Below are 19,614 nucleotides of genomic sequence, written 5' to 3'. Positions count from 1 at the left end.
GGGCTTCAGTGGCGGCCCGGAGTTACCTCCACGCTTGGCTCCCCCGCCCTTGCCGCCCGGAGCCACTCACCCGACGAGCCACCTCCCCTCCTCCCCGCGCTTCTTCGGGCTGCGGGCCGCGCCGCCCCGCCGCCAAGTCCTAGGGTGAGCCGGCTCCAGATGGGGGCCCCGGGTACTCGGGGGCTGTCACTGTTTGGAGGTGACCCGGGCGCCCCTCCGGGGTAGACGTCCGCCTGCCGGGCTGCGCCAAGTGCGCGCACTGCTGCCGAGGTCGCTGTAGCGCGCGAGGGCAGACCTTTTGCGTACTGAGGCTCGGGGCTGTGGGTGGGTGGGGTGCCTGGGCGAGTTTAGAAACCTTTATTGACAAAGTGGAGTTGGGAGTTGTGGTGGTGGAGAACCGAGAGGGCGCAGGACAAGCCAGGTGTCTGTCTGCGACTGTGCGCCCCTTGCCGAAGCTGCAGTGCGTGTGTACGAGGGGAATGATAAAGTGTCGTTCCAGAAGGGTCTTGACACTTTCTCCTGGACCGTGGGCCGCAACTCCCTGAGCAGGGCTGCTCACGCGCCCGCGGCGCCGGGTAGAGCCTGGGAAGTGAGGCGAGTCGGATTCGCTAGGTGTGGGTCCAGTCGAGCGCGCAGGTGGCGCGGCGGGAAGCTTCTGAGACCGGGAGCCCGCGGCCCAGGCGCGCAGGACGTAGGTGGAGCAATGGGGGTCAATCTCAGCTCAGGCAATCGCGGGTCGAGGGGCTCATCCCGGAGGCGCTGCTCCCGGAGGGGACCTAGGGGCTGCCGCCGCACAGCCGCCGCTCCTGGGCCACCGCCTCATGACCGCGCTGCAGCCTCGGACTCCAGCGCGCCGCTCATGCCGTGCTGGGGGCCTTGAGCGAGTGGAAGGGCTTCGGGGTCGAGCAGAGGGCGCGGAGTCCTGGCCTCGGATGCAAGAGTGAACTGGGTCCCGTGGCAGGTTCGGATAACCGCAGCGGCAGCGTGCGTCTCCCTCCCTTTCGATCTTGCTCTGGCTCCCGCCTTCCCGAGTGGCTCAGAGTGGCGAGCGCGCCGTAAGTCTGGGCCCTTTTATAGTGCGCTTTCTCCGCCTCCTACCGGGTTTCCTCCTTCCCTCCTTCTCTGTGCCCGCCCAGCAGGTCCCCTCCCAGCGTGCGGAGCCCTCAGCCTAAGCGTTCGCACACGTCCGTTTCGCAAATTTCCAAGCCTACCTCGCCTTTGGGACTCCGGTGCCCTGGGGCTGATCCTTCCGATTCTCCTTTGGCTACCAAAATTAAATAAACTTTTTCTCGCCTGCATGCCCCCAGTCCCGTTTCTGCCCTTCTCTCCGTCCTACAAACTGCAGATTCTAAAGTCAACTACCTTCCGACTTCATCACATCTTTACGCAAGGCGCCTCTGCCGAGTCTTACCCAAATTAAGACAAGAAACCCCTCATCAGTCCGAAAGTTCCTCAGGTCACCGTGGCATTTTGCAGAATTTAAATAGTAGTGATTAAGATAGAATGTAATAATTGCATATTAATTTGTGTCCGGGGAAGGAAGGGCCAGGCTAGTTGCCGCTTTAGAGATGCTGTGAGCATTTTCAAAATTCTAACCAGCCCTAGCATTTTATTAATGAATTGGCAGCGGTTTGTAAAGCAGTCGGTGTCTTTTCCTTTTCAGTAACTGGGGAGGAGTTGCAGGGGGAGAAAGGGGAGATGTTTGGAGGGAATGCTTGCATTGGATTTTTAGGAGGCCCGTCCTTGGATCTCCAGGCTCTAAAATGCCAAATAATTGTCAACCAGAGCGCTGGGGGAGAATTTGAAACAATAGACCGTCCTCAGTTCAGATGGGAGATCAAAGAGGGGATCCCAGCAGTTTTCAGACCCCACAAGGATCCTCCTGTGTGTTTTCTAATTAGAGTCACTTCGAAAGGGGAGGACGGCGGGAGAATCAGCACAATGATGAAATATATAAATTAAGATGGCAAACTAGAATCCCGAAGGCAGAGAGAGTTTAAGCCTGGCTCTAAGCCCCAGTTGTGCCAGATTATGATGTGGGCGCACAGGGACAAATGACTTTCCTATTGCCTGAGGCAGGCTGGTCTAAATTAGAATCCAGGCGCTGCTGTGTCCTGTATTTCCATCACACACAGTCCCCACATGTGAGCCTCAATTGCCTCTTCTCTCATCTAAAATTAACATTTGTGGATCCTAAGGAAAAATAACTTTAAAAAAAATTCTGGAAAGAAATCCTTGCAGTGAGTGTAAATTCTTGTAAATTTGTAAAGGGCGAGTTGGAGATCAAAGTCTTTGTAAAATGTTGTAAAAATTGTAAATTGAATTTTGGGGACAGAAGTCTTTATAAAATGTTGAACAAATGTATGAATGAATCCTATTAAAATCCTTTCACGCTGTGAGATCCGAATTCCAGGTGAGTTTATGTTCTAGTAAGCACACATAGCCTGTATTGATACAAGTCCATAGTCTGTAATTAAAGTTGCCAAACCAGACTGCGTTTTAGGGGTTAGGGAAAACTGGATTATAATTTTTGTGGAAAAGGAATTACAAATTTAATAGCCAAAACAAATTAGGTTGCAAGCACTTTTATGGAATTGTACCAATTGCTGATGAAAGTTTTAAAGAATCCTGCCTCCTTTTTCAGAGTTCTCAGGGCAATTTATTCATACCTTTATTGTTATTATTATTATTGTTATAACATTTTATTTATTTTTTGAGAGAGAGAGAGAGCAAGTGGGGGAGGGGCAGAAGGAGAGGGAGAGAGACTCTGAAGCAGACTCTGCACTGAGCAAGAGCCCAACTCAGGGCCTCATCTCACAACTCTGAGATCATGACCTGAGCTGAAATCAGGGTTGGCTGCTTAACTGACTAAGGCACCCGTACTTTTATTATTGATCTTACTTTGCCCTAGGAGAATGTGTCTGTTTGCATATCTAACCTCTCACCAGACCTGGATCACCATCTGTGTTGGAACATTCCAGAGTACACATCTCCTCCCCACCTCCAGCATACAGTTTTCTTTCTGGGTTCACAGTTAGAGAGCATGTTCAAGCAACACTGGGGCCAGGTGGGTTTGAAGAGCTCTGGTACTTCCAGGTTTGGCCCTAAAATATCTATACACACTCTACCTTTCCTTTCTACATAAAAAAGGACTCTGAGGTGGAAGGAACCCAAATCTCTGAGTTACTGCTCAAAAGAGAGGTGTGGGACCAAGGGTGTCTGCTTTTAACTGTGCATAATGAGAACTAAAACTTTGTTGTTCAAAGCTACTGTGACTTAGGGCTGTTGGCTATCGCAGCTTGTATTAGCTGCAAGACAGGGACACCTGTCTCATCATTATATTTCTAGACCTGAGCATAGTGCTTTGCATGGAGCAGTTGTTCAATCTGTGTTTGTTTATTGACTTTAATAAAGGTGATCTTTATATAGACCTTACTTAATAAGTTCACTCTCCTTGAAGTATTCCTACTATAGGTGGCTGACCTATAAATATGAACTCATCTATCTTCTGATTGTACTATTCTCTCATAGATTTCGTCTTGTAATATTGGTCTGTTTCTTTTGCAGACAAGCTTATTTGACTGGAATGTTTGGAGAAAGTAAAAGAAGTCAACAACAAGCCAGAACACCTTGCAAATATTGTTGAAGAGACTCTTGTAGTCTATTATGACAGGATTTTATTGTTGTTACTTTTTTTTCTTACTAAAAAACTATTATAAGACAGTGAAGAGTAGTTTTAGTAATCTTAAAAAAAAGTTTCTATTATGGGAAATTTTAAATACATACAAAAGTAAAGAGAATAATACAATGAATCCTCCCATACCCATAACCCCGCTTCAACAAAACGCATGACCAATCTTATTTCCTCTTATATTCTCATGTACTTTCCCCTCTCAGATTATTTTGAAGCAAATCCATGACATCCTATCATTTCACTTGTATATTATTTCTTTCAGTTTGTATCTCGGAAAGGTAAAGGCTCAATTTAAAAAAATTAAACACATGCATACTGTATGTGAGATATAAAACAGATTTGAGAAGTCAAAACCAGAGACTCTCTGGGTGTCAGAACGATTAGGATTTAGAGATGGCGGTGGAAGCTGTTATGTGTTCACTAAAAATTTTTCTTCTTCTTGATGGACATACCAGTAGACTACATTTCCCAATATCCTCTGGATTTAGACTCAGTCACGTGACTGAATTCTGACCAATAGAATGTGGAAGTCATGTGTGCCACTTCCATGTTTAGCCCATAAAAGTCTCCTATGCGTGACCCTTTCTCTTTTTCCTTGCCTGCGGGCTGAATGTGCCTGCCCGAGATGATGTTAGAACAATGATCAGCCTGGATCCCTGGAGCAGAGCCCTTACCCCACCCCTAATTGTGCCCAGAACACCCTGGCTAGGCTTTTGTGTGACTGAAAAATAAAATTGAAAAAATGTGTTAAACCACTGAAATTTGGAGGTTTGTTACAGGGGTTTTCACTACCTTCACTAATAAACGGGGTGGTGTATGGCAAATCTTTCCTTTCGAGGGCCAGATGACAAACTTTTTTGTCTGTGGGCTATACGGTTTCTGTTGCAACTACTCAAACCTCCTGTTGTAGTAGGAGAACAGCCAGAGAAAATCCATGAAAAAAATGGGTGTGTCTGTGTTTTCATGAAACTTTGTGTACGCAAGAGACAGCTGGACCACATGACTTAGTTTGCCAGTCCCTGTTCCAAGAGATCGACACACTTTACCACCTCCTCTCAGGTGCTGTTGATGAAGGAATCATAGCAAAGTGGGGGCAGATGGATTCCACTAACCAGCCGCGTAACCCCTTGGGCAAGGTATTGTACCTCTCGGAGTGTCAGTTTCCCTTATCTGCAAATTGGAGCTGAGAATCGCTGCTCTAGGACTGCGGTGAAGTTCAACTATCGCTTCCACAGCAGGGCGAGGTGAGTAGTCCCAGGTCTTTCTCTCCCCTAGATGAAGGACACCGCACTGTGTCCATGAGGGCAGAGAGCTTCTCCGTGTCACTCACTTCCCAATTTACATAGTAGATGCCCCATAAATACCGTTCAATTGATGCAACTTTCAGAAAACTGCTGAAAAACTGTAGCTGAAGGGATCTGAGATACACTCTAAGACCTCAAGGAAACACAAACAAACAAAAAGCCCAAAGTGTTGCTCCGTTAGAGTCCTTTGAACTATGAAGGGGTCACAGTGCTCAAAAGTGAGAAAATCACCACCCTCAGAGGCACTCCCAGGGGCTCCCCCCTTGAAGCAACAGCGAGGCCTAAGGGACACCTGGACCTCTGGTGACATTCTGCTCCCTGATGCCCCAACACCCACACATGCAAAACGTGTGAAGACTGAGGGGGTTCTTGTGGCGCTCTCTACTTCACCCGAAGCGCCCCCAAACGTACAAAGAACCTGAGAACACTGAGTGCATGACCTTTTGCGGAGGCCCAGAAACTGCATTCCCGAGTGAGGGCTGTCCTTCCCAGGCATGAGCTGGAGCGGTGGGGAGATTGGATTGGTTTTTTGACAAGGCTTGTGATGGTTCTTCCTTATGGGGCAGGGTCCTTTACTGCGTTTCTAGTGTGATATTAAAATACGAAGTCCTGCCTGTCCACTGACATCTTCTGTGAAACAATGAGCCCGGGTAGCTCTCATCTGTATTTTTAAAAGACCCCTTTATTGTCTTTGCTTTGCTATAATTATTTCTGTGCAAATTCTGGGAAGCAAAATAAAATCTCAGGGACATGTGATAGCTGAAAGAGAAAGTGCTTCATAATTATAATGTTATATATTATACATGATATGAGGTTGGTTTTTTTTTTTTTAACTTCTGACAATTTCTAGGCACGAAGTGAGTGAACTATTCACTCAGAGTTGAGTCTCAGAGTCTGAATATTGGAAGCGGAGCTTAGAATTCACTATCCAGCTTCCTTTTCTAGACGAGGAGATTGAGGTCCAGAGAATTAAGTAGACATTTTCAATATTGCAAAGGGACTTAGTGGCAGAATTAGGTTTCCCAGCTCCAAGACCAATGCTCTGTTTTTCAGAGGAAAGTTTTAAAAATGAGAGTATGACATACACATAGAAGAAAGTACATATCCTATGTGTATGGCTCAGTGGAATTTTTACTCCCCAGAACAAGAAACAGGTACCCAAATGTTACCATTGTTCTGACTTCCATCACCACACATTTGAATTGCTTTTAAAGCATTAATACAAATTGAATTTTACAGTATATTTTCTTCAGGATCTGGCTTCTTGTGCGATCTTCTATCCCTCTCCTCAACTTTTTATTTTGAAAAATTTCAAATGCCCAGAATAGTTACATGTATAATTGAATGAACACCCGGACATCCGTGTGGTAGACTGCACAAATGATCCCAGTTTTTCCTTCATGTACCCGGGCCCTTCACAGTGTGACTTTGTGGCTTTTCTCACTGCAATGTGGAGGCATCTCCCCTTGACTGTGCTGGCCTTGGGATTGGCTTAGACTAACAAATGCAGCACCCCCTGGGTTGGGGGGAGGTTGTGCCGGCTCTATGGTTGGACCTCAAGCAGCCTCACGTGCTTCCTCTCTCTTTGTGTCTGTCTTGGAGCATTGTCACTGCCATGTGAAAAAGCCAGAATTAGCCTGCTGCAGGAAAAGAGACAGGGTCCTAGTCACCCCAGCCAAAACCCAGCCTATCCCCAGAAGCAGAGCCACTTAACTGACATGTCCTTGATCACACACACACACACACACACACACACACACACACACACACACACATAAGGGGACCACAGAGATGACAGGAAGTGCGCAGTTGAGCCCAACTTAAATAGAATAATGAGCTAAAAAATAGTTGCTGTTGTATGAGGGGTTTATGATACAGAAAAAGCTGTTCAATATAACCCTTCGCCCCCAAATTGTCAGCATATATCTCCTTAGAAGAGATTTTGCTACATCGTCACAGCATAATTTTGCTCAGGACATTTACCACTGATAAAACCATCTTATCTAATTTACAATCCTTATTCAACATTTCCTTACTGTCCCCGCAATATCACTTACAGTTTTTTGTTTTTTTTTTATCCAGGACTCAGATGAGAATTGCTCACTGGATTTCATTGCCATTGTCATGTCTCTTTACGTCTGCCTTGAACAGTCTCCAGGCCCCTTTTCTTTCGGTCTTTCGTGTCGTTAACACGGTTAAAGACCCTAGGCCAATTGACTTTGCCAAATGACCTTCAGTCTACACTTGTTTGATTGGTTCTCCAAGATTAATTTCAGATTATGCACTTTGGGCAGGAAACTCCCTGGACGATGTTGTGTTCTTAGTGTGTCACATCACGGGGGCCACAAAGCCCATGTGCCCAGCCATTCGGGAATCTCTTTCAAGATGCAAAGATCTTCAATCATTTTTGTGAGGTTAAGTGAGAAGAATTCTTGACTGAGGCTATGTTGGTGGTTATATTTTTTTTATGTGGAAAGAGAGAAAACACAAGTTTATCTGATTTCCCAGGAAGCTATGCCATTTTGTTCTAAGTTGTTTGTCAACCTTGTCCAGTCCCCACAGAGCAGTGGGCTGTGGCCATATTAGAGGGCGACTTTCCTATATGAATCAGTATTTTCTTGTTTGGTCTAAGCAGAAGTCATTATCAATTCATTCTTCATTATTTCACCTCAAACTTTTTTTTGTTGGGGTAGCAAGCCAGGCTTGGTGTAAAACAAAAGAGAAATATGTTTGTTATTAATCACAACTGACTTCAGTGATTTAAAAATAATAAATACATTAACTGTGTGTCACTTTTTTTTTCAAATGCAAAGAATCTAAATATACCTAGAGAGGTTAAAAAGAGCTCAGTCAAATGAAGAAGAAAACCAACAGGCTAGAAATGTCCTCTTTTTTTTTTTTTTTTTAACAACTGAAGAGTTTTGGACATAATCTTTTCAATAGCTCCTGGTGGAGTTATGTATGAAAGAAAGCTAAAACTGGTAAATTTGCATCTAGAAATGAATAAGACAGCATGAGAAAGAGCCAACTGACACCTTTAAGGTGCCACATCAGAGATGTCTCCACACACAACAGCTTTCAGACTGACTGCTTCTCACATCTTTACTAATAAACACAAGATCTCATCGCCAATGCTTATGGCAAGGATTTCACAACGACTGGGGGTGTCATGCCTCATTTGTGAGCCAGATGTGTCTAAACTGAAATCTGAAGATTCTCATTTGGTAAATTCTAAACAGGATGATGAAAGTTAGATGAGAAATAACCCCTTGGAAGAATAAGCATGAAAGGGCTTGTTTACACATTTCTGGAGCTCAAATTTGGGATGGTTGTTATTTTACAAAGGTCGGGATTTTCCTTTATTTACCTGGTGTCTAACTTCATTCCGAAATTGTAGTTGTTTTGTACATAAGTGATGAACAGAAAGTACTATTTTGGAATAAAGATTTTATTTGTCAGGGATATGAAAACCAAATAATAATTTAAAGGTATGTTTTGGTTACTCACAAAGCCTGAAAGATTAACTGTTCTCACACTTGTGTGTGTGTGTGTGTGTGTGTGTGTGTGTGAGTAAACAATATGTGGTGGTGCTATCTGGCACAACAATATTGAAAAATTTCCTATACATGTATTAGTCAGGGCAAGTAACATCAGCTGCTGTAACAAACACCCCCTCCCCAAGCTCAATGACTTAACAATTAAAGTGATTACTTGTTTGAACCAAAACACTTTGGTATTAAAGAGCAGCCTTCCTTTGAGTAAGGGGGCCAGCCAGAGTCCTTCTATTTAGGGGCTATGCATTTTCTAGAACCTTTATCTAGCTGACAAGGGAAGAGAAAAATACGTATATATGGAACATTGCTCAGGAAGCCATTGGCCAGAGGTCAGTCATACGGCCCTGGTAATTACATACTACATTAATATGTAAAAATTAATTGAGCCGTACACTTCAGGTTTGTGCACTTCCTAAGTGACCTCAATAAGCAAAAATAAGAAAAAATACCCTGTGATACATCTTTGAAGATAGGCTTTGACTACATTTCTTATAAATTCCTCGGTATAATCTTATATGTTCTAAAAAAGGCTATTTTGAACTAAATAGCATATTATTTTGTAAAAACCTAGGATCTCCTTCTCTGTTACAGTACTCTTATAAGCTAGATAGTGGACAGCATTTTTCAGATAATGCTAGTAGTGTTTAGATTTGCCAGAGGATAATAATAAATCAGTTGGCAGAACCAGGCCTAGAATTCCTCTTTAGACTTCATATAAATTTCAATTTAATCCAGTATCGACTATAAGAAATCTCAATTCAGGAGCACCTGGCTGGCTCAATCAGAAGAGCATGTGACCCTTGATCTCAGGATCATGAGTTCAAGTCCTACACTGGGTGTAGAGATGACTAACAAATAAATAAATAAACTTAAAAATAAAAGAAATGATCAGAGGAACTGATACCAAACTAAATTTGGGTAGTGAATAAAATTGTGCAAATGGGGCATGAATTTTATTCTCATCCCCTCCTTCTTTTCTCCCCAGGATGTCTCACTCCTCCTGTGGCTGTCTTTTACTATTTTCCCCAATTGTTCAGTGGAGTGTATTTTCCTACTCTGTTGATACGAAGCTTAGGCATGTGACTTGCTTTGGTTTATGGCTTATGGGTAGAAGCGATGGTATGTCGGTTCTAAAGCTAGGTCTCATGAGACACCAGTTCTTCTCATGTTTTGTGCTTCTCTCCTGGGGCAGCTTTGGTGCTAAGGAAGATAAGAGATGTTTGGAGCAGACCAAGAGCCAGTTGGCAGCCTGCAGCCAAGGCCAATGGGGCCCAAATGAGGTCATCCAACCCCACCCCCTCTGCAGACAGGGGAATAAATGATTATCATTTTAAGCTACTGAGTTTCAGGGGGATTCGCAGCATTATTGTGGAATTAGTTAACTGATTCTAAAATTCTAAAAGGGAAATGAGCTGATCCATCTATGACTCAGGTTCACATTTATCCACATAAAACAGGAGCAAATTCTCCATGAAAGTGTATAGTTGGAAGACCTTCCTATCCTACATTTGTAATTTGCCACATCTACGTATCTCCTCCACTATTAACCCAATCTTCCTTTGATTTAATTTCAAATCAGTCATTTAGATCAATATTTCCACCCACCCATATTCAAGCAATAATATCCGTGAAATCAAAAGTCTGGTGTGTTGTTACATGTTTCCTATCGAACTCCGTATCTCTATCTGTATATCTCTATGCACGTACATCTGTGGTAGTGATCATTCTATGTGTCCATCACCAAGCCTCATTTGCCATCTTCCCGGGCACAGGGAAGGATTACCTTTCCAAGCTAGGTGGGACCAGGTGACCACATTCTGGTGCAGACTGGGTAGATCAAGAATGATCAGAATCAGTGGTAATGATTTATTCATTTCTAGACCTGGTTCCTGAAATCTCCTGTCCTATCTATCCCCCTCTCTCTTTCCTTGTCTACTGGCTAGATGCGAAGAACATAGTTCAGGACTCCAGGTTCCTTGAAAATGGCAGACTCAGTTGAGAGAAGGAACCCTGATTTTTAAATTATCTTATAGATCAGAGGCCTATCCCCACTTCCTTTCACCGTCCCTGCCACTCCACCAGCCCACACTGGACTGTCCATGTGTGAAAAATCAATGCTTACTGTGTTAAACTACCGAGAATTCAGGACATATTGGTTTTAGCAGTTAGAGTTACCTGATCTAATAAAAAAATGTTTCACCCTTAAAATTAGAATATATCCATCCATTTATTGCCCAAGCTTATCTCTGTACCACCTGTGATCCATATGCCATACTTTGGAAACAGTGCTATGATCCATTCATTTAATAGTCAAAGAAACAGCAAGGGACGGTGTCACCCAGGTGTGCACAGTGAGTTAGAGCAAGAGCTGGGGCTCAGATCCAAGATGCCCAAGTCTCAGACTGGCCCGAGCTCAGGAATGCTGTGCAACTCTTTAGCCCCCTCAGGATTACGCAATAGCTTGTCGTCCACAGTGGCGACATCCCCTGTTGCCTCGGCACCACTGATAGATGCCGAGGACTTCCCTCTTTGCTCACCTGTGACTCTGCTTGAGGCTCTTCTCTGGCCACAAGCGCACGTCCTGCCTGTCTGCCTGCAGCGATGAGTGCCCTGAGCTGCCCTCCCCCAGCACACACACAGGAGCTGATGGGCAAATACTCCCATTTCCTTCCTTTGAAGCCTGTTCTACAGTCTCTCAGCAGGGCTTCAGAGGGACTGAGCCCCTCCTTACCCACCCACACCCCCTCTCTTGGCTCCTTCCCTTTTCCTCTCATTTCCTCCCCTGTGGGACACGGCAGAGAACTTGAGGGAAGACATCTCTGAGGAGGTGGTCTCTGAGCAGCGACCACAATGTCAGGAGGGACGTGCTGGAGCAGAGTCTCAGGCGAGAGAGTCTCCACTTTAAACACCCCTGGAGGTGGCAGAGGGCTTGATGTGTCCAAGGTGTAGAAATGAAGCCTGTATGGCTGCAGCAAGGGGGTGATTGGTGTGTGTGTGTCTGTGGGGGTGGGGGAGGGGGCTCTTAGAGAGGTGGGCATGGGCCAGATCCCTACACAGAGGTTTGAATTTGTCCCAAGAAAGATGGAAGGCCAGCAAAGGGTCTTAAGCAGAGGAGCCATTTAACCAGATTTGTTTCTGGAGTTCAGTAACAGCCTTTCCCAAGAAAATGCTTTTTGGTGCTTTTTGGCAAGAGACAGTATAGGGGCCCATTGAGGTTCACCTGTGAGCTCCCTCTTGGAGGGGAGGCCCGGCCTGGTGGGGTGCAGTGTCTCTGTGCATGGTGGCCAACGCCTACACTCTGCCTTCCGTTTTCACCACAATCTGTCTGTTCCTCCTTCCGGTCAGAAAGGGCTGGTGGAGGTGGCCCTGAGGGGTGAAGGTACCCCCACTGCTTTCTAAACTGACACCCTGGGCCCTGGTCTGTTTTAGAGCCCTTAAACTGCCAGCTACCTCATGCTAAATCCAGAGTGGAGTTAATTCAACTGGGAAGAAAATACGCACCCCGATTAAACAGGTATTTCCCCCCGCACTTTCCCCCCCGCGGAATAAGCATCTTTTTGTATTAAAGGAGGCTCCAGCAATATTTCCATGCCCAGGGGAAGAATTCTATTACAAAGGTGGGCAAACTGGGCCCTTGAAAACTCCAACAAGGGATCCTGGAAATGGCAGGGAAAATTGTGAGCTGTAGATGTAAAGTAATTGACTCAAAGTGGCCCAGACAGGCAGGACAACTCAGCGAGCTGAGGGGAGTCTCTGTCACCCTGTTTCCTTCAAAGGCGGGGAAGTCTGTTGTGAAACCAATTAGGTTGTTTGAGACTTGGAACTGAGGCGTCTCAAAATTAAAATAAAACTATAGAAATCCAAAACCAATCAGTACTCAGAAGACTGATTAAGTCTGTCTTTAAACGTATACATGCTTGAATAATATTATTCGAGTTATTATATTCATGAGGATTCTGAGAAGTCTTACGGCGTTATGAAGTTTTATGCGAAATGATTTTGCAAAGCTGTTTTTGGTGTGAGCCAATGTGACAAGCACTTGGATAAACAGTTATTTCCCTCCGAGAGGCACATGTATTGTGGTTTCAAAATGGATTTAAAGAGTTGGGTCAGAAATTGTTTTAAAAGGTGAGCTTAGCCTTGCAGGTTTTGCATTTCTTAGTCTGAAGCCCCCAGCCCTCCTCTGAAGTTTAAAAAGTTGGTTGGATAGTACAAATTACTTTCTTTGTTTTCCATTTAACAGAGCTCATGTTTTTTATAGGCATATAAATTATTTTTGTGATTTAGATCTCTACAAACGGCGGCATGAAGAGAAATAGTCAGTGGCTATAAAAAATGTATGATAAATCACTGCTAATTAAAAATGCAAGTATTGACCATGTTAACTGAGTCAAGGAATTGTGTTTTTACACTATCATTTAACCTAATTCTCTTTTTTATCCATACAGGCTCATCTTATTAAAATAGGCCGTTATCTCAAGCTCACTGAGGCGGTTAAAAACACAAAACACATTTCCAGCATCTGAACAAGTTGTGAAAGCTTGATCTGTGGATATTAGGATGAGTATTTGCAGATGAAGAAGACGCCTAGTCACACGATCTTCATGAGATTGCTGAAGGAGAGATTTTACTTCATTTTTCCATATTTATCTTTAACTTTAGAGAAAGGGTGCAAATCATTATCTTGTCAACCTGCCCACTCTCTGTGCTCCAATATTTCTTATAAAACAGGGCTAATACTAGTATTCATTGAGTTAATAAAGAATCTAGGACATGACTGGTGCACGGTAACTTTCAGAGTATGTTACCTCTATTCCCCAGCCCCTAGCACCCAGTTATTGAGCAGGTAGCTAATGCTTAGCAACTACTTATTAATGAGAATTCTGGTAAGGGAGACCTTTTCTAGAATTTGAATGATAGGAGAGATATACTCATTAGCTCAGGGAGGCCAGTGCCGCTCGATCAACTCCCATCACCAACACTTATCCTGTGCTACAGGGACCCGTCAGCGGTGTGCTGGAGACAGACAGACAGACTTGTAAGAGCTGAATGTGAAATTTCCAGGAATTTTGTGAGCTGCTTTTATTTATTTTTTTTTAAATAATTTTTATTTTGTTATATCAGTCACCATGCAGTCCATCCCCAGTTTTTGATGCAATGTTCCTTGATTCATTATTTGCATATAACACCCAGTGGTGAGCTGCTTTTAAACATGACCATTATTAAGAATTAAATTACCTAAATGTGCAATTAAATAAATTATACTAAAAGCAAGGTAATACTCAAAACTTAACATTTCCTCCTTATTTTCCATTTTACGATGACCTCTGCTCTTGAATTTATTCATATCTTTCATAGCTATATGGTGGGAAAACTATAATGCTGTGTTTTTACACATCTCCTTCCAACTCTGTGTTCAGTGATGGTACTTAATGTTGGTAGATTGAAATCAGCCATGAAGTGAATATTTATACCACAGATGGGGCGCCTGGGTAGCGCAGTCATTAAGTGTCTGCCTTCCGCTCGGGGCGTGATCCCGGCGTTTCGGGATCGAGTCCCACATCGGGCTCCTCCGCTGGGAGCCTGCTTCTTCCTCTCCCACTCCCCTGCTGTGTTCCCTCTGTTGCTGGCTGTCTCTCTGTCACATAAATAAATAAAATCTTAAAAAAAAAAAAAAGAAACCAGCAAATGCTACACATCAGGACTCCCCCCACTCCCCAACACTCCCCCCCCAAGCCACTAAGCATTTATCAGCACGCCTCTGACTGCTCAGCTAGGAGGTGGGGGTGGCGGAGATTAGGAGGGATGGATGTCTTCCAAACTTTATCATTGAACAAAACTTACAATTTTTTACTGCTTCGTCCGCAATTTTTCTTCACGTTGAAGTTTTCACGGGTCATTACATCAGAGAAAACTGAACCCGTATTTGTGAGATTTCTGATCACTCGGAGTGAAAACTGCATGTAATTCGTCTTCTCATTTTCTTTCTTTGCACATAAACATTTAGATAGGTCACTTTTGGTAGAGCCTAGGAGGGGCAGTTTATGCTACTGCTGGCTCTCAACCCCCCAAATACATTTGAAGTTCACCAAGCTGTCACCCCCGGAGCCCCAAGGCCCCTCCAACAACCTTGACCTTCTCATTCTTACTCTTGTCTTTCAATCTCTTTCTCCACACAGCAGTAGGGATGATTATTTTTTTCAGAATACATTAACTTTACATTTTTCCACTCTTAAAAAAATTGCTTTTCTGAGACATGATTGGCGTACAAAAAGCTGTACATATGTAATGTATTCAACTTCATGAGTTCGGAGATAACTATACATTTGTGAACCCATTAGCATAATCTATGCCGTAAACATACCCATCGCCTCCAGAGGTCTCCTCCCGTTCTCTTTTTACTGTTACGATTATTATCATTTTTGTGATAAGAACACTCTTGTGGGGGTGCCTGGGTGGCGCAGTCGTTAAGCGTCTGCCTTTGGCTCAGGGCGTGATCCCGGAGTTCTGGGATCAAGCCCCACATCAGGCTCCTCCGCTAGGAGCCTGCTTCTTCCTCTCCCACTCCCCATGCTTGTGTTCCCTCTCTCGCTGGCTGTCTCTGTCAAATAAATAAATAAAATCTTAAAAAAAAAGAACACTCTTGTGATCGAGGCTTTTAGCAAATTTGGAAGTCTACGATACAATATTACTAACTATAGGCACTGTGCCACCTAGTAGACCTCTAGGATTTAGTCATAGGAATAATCTTTGAAAGTCAGGTCATGTCACTCCCATCTGAGAACCTACCCAGGGTTGTGCATTGCACTTAGAATAAGATGCAAATTCCTTGCCACGGCCCATAAGAATCTGCAGGATCTGGTCTTTGTCTGTTTGCCCCACTTTGTCTTCTCATTGTTCCTCTGACAGTGCCTGGAACACGTCCATTTTTTTCTGTGTGTCAGGGTCTTTACACAATGGCCCTGCTGTCTGGACCATCCCCATGGTGCCCTGTTCCCCAAGCCTAGCTGCTTTTTGTCCTTCAGATTTGGGCTGAAGTGTCACCTCCTCGGAGAGGTCTTCTTTGGTCATACTATATAAAATAGGTCCCTCCTCTTATATTTGTCCTCATATAGGTCTGTATCTCTTTCATTTATTGCATTTTTGCATCATTTGTAAATGTGTAGTATTTGTTTACTTGCTCATCTTTTGGCTGGTTCCCCAATGAGACAGGGAGCTTCAAGAGCTCAAGACCTGGGTTTGTCTTGTTTCATCCGAGAGTGCCCAAAGCCTAGCACAGTGCCAGATACACAGTGGGCACTCGGTTACATTTAATGAATGAAAGATGCATGAAGATAATCTTTAAGCCCAGAGTTACTTTTGCTCTAACTACCAGTTTCAAATGAAAATAGCACTCATGGGTGCCTGGGTGGCTCAGTTGGTTAAGCGTCTGCCTTCGGCTCAGGTCATGATCCTGGGGTCCTGAGGTCCTGGGATCGAACCCCATGTTGGGCTCCCTGCTCAGTGGGGAGTCTGCTTCTCCCTCTTCCTCTACCCCTCCCCCTGACTTGTTCTCTCTCTCTCTCACTCTCAAATAAATAAAAATCTTAAAAAAAAAAGAAAATAACACTCATTTTCCTTTTTGTCTTTTGACAGGATAACAAAACATTTGTGTGCCAACACTCTCACGTATTTCTTCCCACTTTTCTGCCTTTACTGGTCTGTTTCTTTTTGCCTGCCATACATACCCACTGCCCCTCTGTCACCTGTTGTCCTTGGGGTCTCATCTCAAAGGCCATTCCCTCACGAGATTTCCACTGCTTTTCCTGGATGGATATGCCCTTTATTCAACCTCCCTCCTCCTCTCTTCTGCCTTCCTAAAGGCTCTTACCTTGCTGAATGTGATTGTAAAGAAGACTATAAACTTTTCCAGAGCCCATACAACTCCATATCCCCAAGGAACCTAACAGCATGCTTTATAGATAACCCTGCCCTCAGTAAAAGTTGCTCAATTAGTTTATGATGAAAAACTGAAAAAAAAAATGAGTTAATCACCCAAATGTTTCCAAATGTCCAGATGTTTATCTTCATGTAGGAAAAAAGAAAACTTTGAATGACTGATTAAACGTCTTCCTTTTCATCTCTGTGGTTTAGAATTGTTGAAACGCAATCCCATGGTTTGTTTCTTATCAGATTAACCATGTTCTCTCCCTTGCTCAAACAGTGCAAATTTGTCTTCGCCTAGTGCTTCCTCTCTAAAAAAACCTTAAAAAACTTGGCGTTTCCTCTTTAAGGAAAGGCTGAGAAACACTAAAAATACTAATATTGAATAATAAATATCATGAGGTGAAATTCCTTTGTGCATTTGGTAGAAAGAGCCAAGGCAGACCTGCTCAAAGGCCTGGCAGTCTTTCTAGGTTGGGATCAAAGGGCAGGTGACCTAGATTCCAGCCTGATGTGTTTGCAGCATAATGTGTTTGCAGCCCTGCCTCCAAATTCCAAAGAAGGTCACAGTGAAATGAGTGGGGTTGATGATGACTCCATTTTCTGAACTTAAAAGGCTTAAGAAAGTAGTGTGCCACTCATTTTCAAAGTTAATGAAGACTTTGTTCTTATTGTGACCTTGTACAGATATATCTTAGGACCTTGCTACACCAAATGGGGGCTGGGCACTTTCTGGGGTGATGGCAATGATCTCTATCTTGATAGGGGTGTGAATTAGCCAAGTGTACGCTTTTGTTAGAATTCACAGAACCAAGCACTTAAAGCCTGTGCGTTTCTCCCTACAGATATCAGACCGTAAGTTTAAAAGGAAAAAATAAAACATAAGACATGGGCATTGAAAAACAAACCCAGTGGTACAGAACTGGATAAAGAAAAAGATTCACAATGAAAAAATGACACAGGCAATTATGACACAATATGATCCATGGCCAGCAGCCTCCTTCAGCGTCACCTGAGACCTTGTTTAGAAGTGAAGACCCTCAGGCCTCACCAGGGTGCTCAATCAGGGCCCATAGTTTAGCAAAGTGGCCTAGGCAAGTTGTCTCCAGTTAAAGCTTGAGAAATCCTGCCTTGAAAAAAACAGGTGAGGGGGGGCAGAGTTATCTTCTCCCTGCCCATGTCCCTTTTACCATCTGTGCGGGGCTCTTTGCCCGTTACTTTGGTTAAAATGTAGCCATCTCTTACTTTCCCCCACTTGACAGAATTCCCGCCTTCCTTCTCTCCCTCCCAGCCCCCAGTGCCTGTGCCCGGGATTGGAGGCTGTCATTCAGGCCCAATTTTGTTCCCAGCCAAGCAGTGACAGGGTGAACTGAGCCTAGTGGAAACCACTTAACTTCCCGCATGTCTGTTTATGCTTCTTTACAAAAGACATAATGGCACTGGACTACCCCGAGCTTCAATTAATTAATGTTTATAGAGCACTTCAAGCCTTGGGGATAAAAGCCTCTTTGAAAGTGTGTGTAATTATTATTATGGCTAATGAAGCTGGCTGCTAACCCCTCCCCCTCACTGGGGGGCGGGGAGCTGCCCTCAGTAACAAATTCCAGAGAAGGTGGAAATTTAACTCAAATGTCATTTTCCTTCTTTGGTTACTCTACTGGTATTTTCAGGGCTCTTTCTTTCTTCCTTTCTTTTTTCTTTTTTCTTTTTTCTTTCTTTCTTCTTTCTCTTTCTTAACTTCATACTGCATTGCATATAGATGACTTAAGTCAAGTGGGTTTATGGTAAAATAAGCAAAACACATTTGAAATACAGAGTTTTTCTCCAGCCTCATACACTGCACTCCTCCTATTCCTTTGGTTGGGAAGTGAGATCCAAAAAGCCTCAGAGAGAGAGAAGTTTTTTTACCAGAAGGTGACTTAGAATTTATAGCGATGGTTCTCATGATGTTGAGGTTTATTATTTAGTCTTGGGGTTGACCAACTTCTAGGAAGGTAAAATTTAGTGCTAATTGCGGTAATACGAACGTGTTCTCCATTGGTCTCTGCTCTAGGAAAATTACAGTTTAAAGGAACAGATGCATCTTCAACCGGCAAATGCACAGTCGACAGTGTTCCAAGGGAGACCCGTTTACCCAACGCAGATTACTGTGCAAAGGACATTCGTCATTGACAATCTTAACTTACTCTTTATTCGTTTCTATGGTTTAAGTCTCAGATTGTGTCTGTTGGTTTGATTTCAGAGATTATGAAGGAAGTAAATGCAAAAAGTCAATAAAGTTGCCCCAGTGCCTTTTGGGACCTTATTTTAAAATCGTCTATTATTTGAGTTTTGGGAAATCAACTCACATTTATGGGTACTAGGAGCAACTTGATACTTTATCTATTTGGAGTCATTTTGAAGAGAGAAACTTATTAGGAAATGATCTTTTAAGGATACATTCACATGTTTGTTAACTGGGTTTTATCACAGGCAGATAAAGCAACCCATATAAGAGTTCCTGAATCAGGCCTCAGGACTGGTCTGCACAGGAGTGAAGTCAACACTGTTGGTTGAAGGAACTAATCTACAGCAGAGGCCACCCTTGCAAGAGGGAAGAATCGCCAAAACTGAAGTGTGAGCAATGGCTTGACTTACAAATCTCTAGATATGGGCGCCATCTTGGCAGCTTCTTCAGGACAGGCTAAAAGTCCTTCACTTTCTTTATATCCCCTGCCGCAAAAGGTTTTGGACCCTGATTGGGAGATGGTGGGCAACTAGTCACTGAAAACCTGAGTCAGAGTCCTAGAGGCAAATACACCAAGTCAGTTATGAACATAAATATCAAATTCACTTGGGGGACAGCAGTCAATGAAGAGGCATTCCTGGGCATCTCCTTTGCCCTACAACAGGAAAAGTGGTTCCTGCCTTCAAGGGGCTTGTGAGATACCTATAGAGACAAGATAAACAGATTCATATCTGTCTCTTTCCCTAGAGGAGATTTATGAGAACAGGACCCAGGTCTGCTTTACTTACTCTTTGGGTTTTGGTGCATAATAGAAGAGCAATACGTGTGTGTGTGTGTGTGTGTGTGTGTGTGTGTGTGTGTGTGTGTGTGTTTTAAAGATTTATTTATTTATTTGAGAGAGGGGGAGGGGAG

The 19,614-nt window shown here is 43.8% G+C and overlaps 1 protein-coding gene and 1 long non-coding RNA gene across 2 annotated transcripts in view; one reads left to right on the top strand and one right to left on the bottom strand.

The window, feature by feature from the left end:
• The window catches only part of ISM1 (isthmin 1), a 75,622-nt gene extending 74,587 nt beyond the window's left edge, over window positions 1-1,035 (bottom strand). The window contains exon 1 of the mRNA XM_087853755.1: window positions 71-1,035. The gene's annotated coding sequence lies outside the window, so the exon portion shown is untranslated. The remainder of the gene's footprint in view (window positions 1-70) is intronic.
• On the top strand, window positions 1,026-7,868 carry LOC123799886 (uncharacterized). Its single transcript, XR_015720964.1, has 3 exons — window positions 1,026-3,067; window positions 3,568-4,938; window positions 7,081-7,868. It is a non-coding gene; the product is annotated as an uncharacterized LOC123799886 (long non-coding RNA).
• Window positions 7,869-19,614: the final 11,746 nt, after the last annotated feature.

The sequence above is a fragment of the Ursus americanus genome, chromosome 22 (assembly GCF_024610735.1).
Source record: "Ursus americanus isolate L20-20 chromosome 22, mUrsAme1.1.p, whole genome shotgun sequence".
Lineage (NCBI taxonomy): Eukaryota > Metazoa > Chordata > Mammalia > Carnivora > Ursidae > Ursus > Ursus americanus.
This window is presented reverse-complemented; position numbering and strand designations above follow the sequence as displayed.